General features: G+C 40.0%; 1 long non-coding RNA gene across 1 annotated transcript in view; it reads left to right on the top strand.

Moving 5' to 3' along the window:
- The first annotated feature begins 3,383 nt into the window (after nt 1-3,383).
- Nucleotides 3,384-7,563, top strand: part of LOC133616811 (uncharacterized) — a 25,006-nt gene continuing 20,826 nt past the window's right edge. Inside the window, exon 1 of the long non-coding RNA XR_009816909.1 lies at nt 3,384-3,476. This is a non-coding gene — a long non-coding RNA (uncharacterized lncRNA). The remainder of the gene's footprint in view (nt 3,477-7,563) is intronic.

The raw sequence follows: 7,563 nt of genomic DNA, 5'->3' as shown, positions 1-7,563 counted from the left end.
AATTTCCAAGTGTGAGATCATCTGAGCATGTCGACATTGGCATGCAACCTGTGTGGCAAGCTGTTGGGCACATGTGATCAGATGAACCCTCCATCAATAAGTCATTCTCCACCGTCCACTCTCTTGGCCGTCTCTCCGCTATTAAATTTTGCATGGTCTGAAAACACAATGAGAGCCAACATGCGCTTTCAAGAACTTGTCATCGATCATCTTAGTGAGCATTTTATTCCAGATCTAATGACAACAACTTGGAATTGACTCATTCCCCCTGCTACGGAGCGGGCCGAGGGTCAAAAAGGACACGTGTGCGTTAATTGCCTGTTAAAGAATATTAGTGGCGTTATTATCAGGTTAACTTTGACAGCCCTAAAATATATGTATTCATAAAAAAATCTCCGTCCCACCCCGGTGGGGTGGTATCCGTGTCATCCTCAAGCTCGGGTCCTCAACCTGAGGCCTGGGAGTTTGAGGGCTCTGCGCAGTATCTTGGCTGTTCCCAGGACTGCGCTCTTCTGGACTGAGGCTTCAGATGTTGTTCCTGGGATCTGTTGGAGCCACTCTCCCAGTTTGGGGGTTACTGCTCCAAGCGCCCCCACTACCACGGGGACCAAGCTAGCCTTGACCTTCCACATCCGTTCCAGCTGCTCTTTCAACCATTAGTACTTCTCAAGTTTCTCAAGTTCCTTCTTCCTGATGTTGGCTTTGTCCACCACCACTATGTCTGGTTGGTTAGCCAGAAGCTGTTTGTCAGTCTGGAAGTTAAAGTCCCACAGAACCTTGGCCCTGTTGTTCCCAGCCACCTTCTGTGGTATGGCCTATTGGGATGTGGGTACTTTTACTCCATACTGGTTGCAGATGTTCCTGTATAGTATCCCAGCCACTTGGTTGTGCCTCAATGAAAGCCAACATACGCTTTCAAGTACTTGTCATCGACCATCTTAGTGAGCATTTTATTCCAATTCTAATGACAACAACTTGGAATTGACTCATTCCCCCTGCTACAGAACGGGCCTCTACTAGAGGCCTGGGAGTTTGAGGGTTCTGCGCAGTATCTTGGCTGTTCCTAGGACTGCGCTCTTCTGGACTGAGGCTCCAGATGTTGTTCCTGGGATCTGTTGGAGCCACTCTCCCAGTTTGGGGTTTACTGCTCCGAGCGCCCCCCACTACCACGGGGACCACGCTAGCCTTGACCTTCCTCATCCGTCCCAGCTGCTCTTTCAACCCTTGGTACTTCTCAAGTTTCTCGTGTTCATTCTTCCTGATGTTGGCATCAACTGGGATTGCCACATCTATCACCACCACCCTTTTCTGCTCTTTGTCCACCACCACTATGTCTGGTTGGTTAGCAAGAAGCTGTTTGTCAGTCTGGAAGCTGAAGTCCCACAGAACCTTGGTCCTGTTGTTCTCAGCCACCTTCTGTGGTATGGCCCTTTGGGATTTGGGTACTTCTATTAGGACTGCGCTCTTCTGGACTGAGGCTCCAGATGTTGTTCCTGGGATCTGTTGGAGCCACTCTCCCAGTTTGGGGGTTACTGCTCCGAGCGCCCCCCACTACCACGGGGACCACGCTAGCCTTGACCTTCCACATCCGTTCCAGCTGCTCTTTCAACCCTTGGTACTTCTCAAGTTTCTCGTGTTCCTCCGTCCTGATGTTGGCGTCAGCTGGGATTGACACACATTTTTTAAAATTTAATTTAAATTTTTTTTGTCATTAAAAAATACAATCATGTGTGCTTACGGACTGTAACCCTGCAGACTGTATTGATCTATATTGATTTATAATGTAGGAACCAGAATTATTAATAACAGAAAGAAACAACCCTTTTGTGCAAATGAGTGTGAATGAGGTTTTTTGGGTTGGTGCACTAATTGTAAGTGTATCTTATGTTTTTTATGTTGATTTAATAAAAGTAAAAAATAAATATTTTTTTATTTTATTTTTTTATTTATTTCTTGTGCGGCCCGGTACCAATCGATCCACGGACCAGTACCGGGCCGCGGCCCAGTGGTTGGGTTACGCTTAAACCAAAAATGAACAAAACGGAAATGAAAAGGCAATGAAGCATAGGGACGGCTATGCAAAACGAAAGTAAAAGTGCACTGGCTACAAAGTCAACAAAAACAGAATGCTGGACAACAGCAAAGACTTACAGCATGTGGAGCAGAGATGGCGTCCACAACGTACATCCGTACATGACATGACAATCAACAATGTCCCTACAAAGAAGGAAAGCGTCCACACAACTGAAATAGTCTTGTTTGCCAATAGAAAGCAGGTCAGGGAATAGCGCTCAAAGGAAGGCGTGAAGCTGTTACAGGAAACCACTAACAAAACAGGAAAAGCCACCAAAATAACAGCGCAAGACAGGAACTAAAGCACTACACACAGGAAAGCAACAACAAACTCAAAATAAGGCACGACAACCAGGTGGAGTTTCATTTTTTAACCTTTTCTGCTGGTGGTGTGCCTCCGTATTTTCTTTATCACAAAAATGTGCCTTGGCTCAAAAAAGGTTGACAAACACTGGTGTAGAGGGAGAATTTTGCATTTTTCCCATCATGCATTGCAGGGGATTTAAATGGGTGTAATTTTGAATTGTGTGTTGTGATGGACCGTTTTTTTAATTATCATAACCACAAAGTTCAGTGAGCAAGTTGTGTTATGTTGGACTGTGTGTGTGTGTGTTTTTGTGTGTTGACTTTTTGTGTTAGTTTACCTGCGCCATGACTGGGAAGGGTTGTTTGGACTTGGTCATTGTGGAGGGAAAGTGCGATCAGCGCGCCGGCAGGAGCAAAAGTCACCGCCGCTGTCCATGGGACTGAGGATGAGCACCAGCGGGGCATGTGATGACGGCAAGACACAGCTGGCAGGAATATGATTTCACAGGTGGTACGTGTTAATCTAATCATCTGTTGTCTTTAACAATAAGCGGCCGGGAGCAGAGCAGGAGAGAGGATTGGGAGTGCCGAAAATCTTGTTAAAAACATTAAAACTTTGTTAAACCTGCACGCTTGGCTCTTTGCCGTGTCGACAGTGGAGCTGCTAGGAAGCGACTTCCACAGTCATTAATCATGGTGTTTACAAGCTGCTTAGCTAAATATGAGCTCTGTCTTCTTTTTAATGACTACTTAGGCCTACTGTGCTACTGTATTTTAATATTGCTAATTAAGGTGGTACTTGGAGTGCCGAGTGTTTTCTGAAGTGGTACATAGTGGAAAAAAGTTTGAAAACCATTTGTTAAGTGTTTCTTCCTGTCTAGCGCTCTTACTTTTGTTTCACTTCCTGTTTTGGTTTGTTCTGCGGTAACTTTATCTCTTCTTTTGAACTGCTGTTCACCTCACCTGTCCATTGATTGCCGATCATTAGGGTTTTATTTTTCCCAGCTGTGTCCCCTGCCTCTCAACAATGATTCATCATCGCAAATGCTGCCTATGTATTCACGTCGCAACATCTTCACCCGGTGTACAGCCAACAGGTAAAGCGCTTTTTTTGTTGTCTATCTTTATATTGTGGGTTTTATATTGTCTGCTCTAACTGTGTTGCGTTTAAAAACTAGGGATGCAACGATATCAAAATCTCACGGATCGATATTGTCACGGTACGGTATTAGTGTGGTATATTTCCAAAAACGAAAGACTTAAAAATGCCAAGAATGCATATATTTTCAATAATTCTTTCTTTATTCATAGTCATGTTTAAATCAGCTAATATTTTCCCATGTGTACTCTGTTTGCTTGTATCTTATGTCCGCAAGTAAACTCTGTGCTATATCTTGAAGGGGTTGGAATGTGGGAGTATAGCATACTCCTTTTTTACCTTATCAGTATTAGAACAATGAGGCTGTATTCCTTTCTGGGCAGGGTGGGGGCTGTTTTCGTATTCAATAAGTTGTCTCTTTCCGTTTGGCTTTCAGACCGCTTCTAGATGCCGCTATTAACGGACTGTCGGACTGGTCTCCTAAAGCTTTAGTAAAACTTGATAATATTCCTATTCTGTCTTGATGGTCCTATTTACTCAACATATATGTCATCTGAAAGAACTTGGGATTGACCAGTGACTTTAATTCCCAACATGTGTGAAAAGAAGTGACAGGAATGTTTAGGATAAACACACTTAAGTGTAATTGAACACAAATAGAATATTGTAATTATATTTATTACTACAAACGTGAATTTTTAAGTGCAAATAATTGTGTCTCTCAGCTTTTACTTTCTGAGAAGCAGTGTCCTCTACAGTGGACATTTTTTTTTCTATCAGTTTGGAAAATGCAGTTTTTTTCAGAAAACTTAACTCACATTTTAACTTTTAATAATGTAAATACCTCACTTTGGAAAAAAAAAAAATTCCTGATCCTGCTTTCTCTTTTGTCCCACACCCTCACGGAGAAAAAACCCCAAACTACATTCCAGGTTTTTGTTTGATGCTGTCACACGTCACGGTATTATTGAGAACATTTTGAAACCGTAATACCGCGGTATCTACAAAACCGTTACATCCCTACTAAAAACATTCTGGACTTGGCCAGTGTATCACCGCTAGTCGCCACCATACTGAAGAATGAAGGACTTAAAAAAAATATCCAAACGGTGGACATTTATCCATGAAAATATGGAGAAGCTGCTGATGGTGTGTTTGACGGAGAAGCAGCATGTGTCATGACTTGGTCCTGGGTGTTTGCTTTTCCGGCATACAACAGAAAGTTGGCTCGGGTGAGACGGGAATGAAGGTACATTTTTTATTGAAACACTAGAACTACAAAAAAAAAAAAGTAAACAAAAGGCGCGCACAATGGCGGAGAACAAACTATGAAAAACAAAAGGACTATAAACATGGAACAAAAACTTACTTTGGCATGGGACATGAAGCAGGATCTTAGAGGATGAAGAGTGTACAGAAGCATAAATGTGGAGATGTCGTCAGAACGACAAACTGAAAAGAATGAACTTAAATACTATGGACATGATTAGTGAAAGCAGGTGCGTGACTCAAAACGTGAAACAGGTGCGTGACGTGACAGGTGAAAACTAATGGTTGCTATGGTGACAAAACAAAAGTGCACAAAAAGTCCAAAAACCAAAACGAACATGACCAAAACAAAAACATGATCACACAGACATGACAGCATGAAGGAGATGCAGTCCACTCTCCAAGGTAAATGTACATTATTACTGCATTTCTTCATAAAACTACTGTAGTTTTTTGCACTATATAGAATATATTGTTTTTCAGTCAATATTTCATATCTAAAAGTTAGTTTTTCTTTTTAAAAGGCATGTGACATGTTAAAATTGTGCAGTTCTGGGTGTTTAAATTGATTTTAATTCCTTTCGATTGATATTTTTGAACATGTTTCTGAGATTAATATATTATTATTAAATTATTAATTAATTATTAATTAATTAAATTATCCCCTCAACTCCCCCCAAAATGGATTAACTTGCTGGAATAAAAAAGACAATATAACATACATCCATAAACGTGGACGCATGTGAAAAAGTGCAATATACATGTATTTATTTGTACAGTAATCTATTTATTTATATATATTTTTATTTATTTTATATACATATTTATACATTATTTATATATATATATTTATTTATATATGTACCTTATTGCTTTTTTATCCTGCACTACCATGAGTTTATGTAACGAAATTTCGTTCTTATCTGTGCTGTAAAGTTCAAATTTGAATGACAATAAAAAGGAAGTCTAAGTCTATTATCAAGATTACTGGCTTTTTGCTTGAATAAAACAGTCCTGTTGTTTCAGTGTTAGTCATGCAGACGGTCTCTGGCATTTTCGAGTTCCGTTTGCAGGATTATGCGCTGGAAGAAGTGATGGAGCAACACCTGACTGCTCTGCCGCGACTTACCTCGCGTTAACGTGCGAGGGTCATTTTCTATCCCGCCGAGAGATGTGCAAGTCAGCAGTGGAGGGGCCTCATCAATATTAATCAGAGCTGCTCAGAGACTGCGTAAGCATTAATTAACTTCATAAAAACTAATCATGACCTGCATCTAAGGTCGCCGGGCGTACGGAACCAGGACTGCATGCCAGGTAGCTGGCGATTATATTTTCTCCCTTCTGGGAAATAGGATTCTTATAGTTTTTCAGTACACAAACTTGTAGTTGAAAGTTCCTCTTTGCACAAAACATGTTCCATAGCTTCAGCCTTAATATTCATTTTTGTGCGCGGTGTTTCCCAGCAGGCACAAGAACTTGTTGAATGAGGTCCTGACGTTGAGCAACTCAAACCTAACGTTGAAACGACATGCCTTTTGACGGCGTTTAATCAATGTTGGGTTGTGACATTGATTTGATCATTGAATTTTGGCCATTTCCCAACCAATATTTTCCAACACAAATACAACGTTGAAACAACATGCTTTTTGACAACGTTTAATCAATGTCAGGTTGTGACGTTAATTTGATCATTGAAATATGGTCATTTCCCAACCAATATTCAACAACATAAATACAACATACTTTTTGACAATGTTTAATCAATGTCAGGTTGTGACGTTAATTTGATCATTGAAATTTGGTTATTTTCTAACCAATATTCTACAACACAAATACAACGTTGAAACAACATGCTTTTTGACAACATTTATTCAATGTCAGGTTGTGACGTTGATTTGACCATTGAAGTTTGGTCATTTCCCAACCAATATTATACAACACAGACACAACGTTGAAACATGTTTTTTGACAATGTTTATTCTGTGAAAATATTTTTTGAGAATCGGGTCATCCAGACCAACATCAATCTTCTTGTCTATCAAGCTGCAGTTCTGCCCAATAAACGGCCCTAAACAGCAGGCCCAGCCGACCTGTCTGACAAGCCTGTTAATGCGTTGGTCATGTATGATGTCTTTTTGTTATTTTTGTTCATGATGTGTAATGTCTATTGTTTAAATGTACGGCAGTGAAAATTAATTTCCCCAACGGGGACCAATAAATCTAAATCTAATATAAATCTATTCAATGTCAGGTTGTGACGTTGATTTGATCTTCGAAATGTGGTTATTTCCCAACCAATATTCTACAACACAAACAACAACATTCTTTTTGACAACATTTATTCAATGTCAGGTTGTGATGTTCATTTGACCATTAAAATTTGGTCATTTCCCAACCAATATTCTACAACACAAATACAACGTTGAAACATGCTTTTTGACAACATTTATTCAATGTCATGTTGTGACGTTGACTTGACCATTGAAATTTGGTCACTTCCCAACCAATATTCTACAACACAAATACAACGTTGAAACAACATGTTTTTTGACGACGTTTATTCAATGTCAGGTTCTGACGTTGATTTGATCATTACATTTTGGTGATTTCACAACCAATATTCAACAACACAAATACGACCTTACCCTCAAACAGAACTGGACATCATACAAAAATGGAAGTCATTACTGTATTGATATTTTACTCATTCTATACCACACTGACTTAAAAGTAGACACTCTAAGGCAGGAAAAACACTTACTCAGAGCGTATTGTCAACTTACTGTACTGTTTTTAATTATTTAGAACTAATAACA

This window comes from Nerophis lumbriciformis, linkage group LG14, assembly GCF_033978685.3.
Source record: "Nerophis lumbriciformis linkage group LG14, RoL_Nlum_v2.1, whole genome shotgun sequence".
NCBI classification, from domain to species: domain Eukaryota; kingdom Metazoa; phylum Chordata; class Actinopteri; order Syngnathiformes; family Syngnathidae; genus Nerophis; species Nerophis lumbriciformis.
The sequence above is the reverse complement of the archived record's forward strand: the minus strand, read 5'-3'. Positions and strand labels throughout refer to the sequence as shown.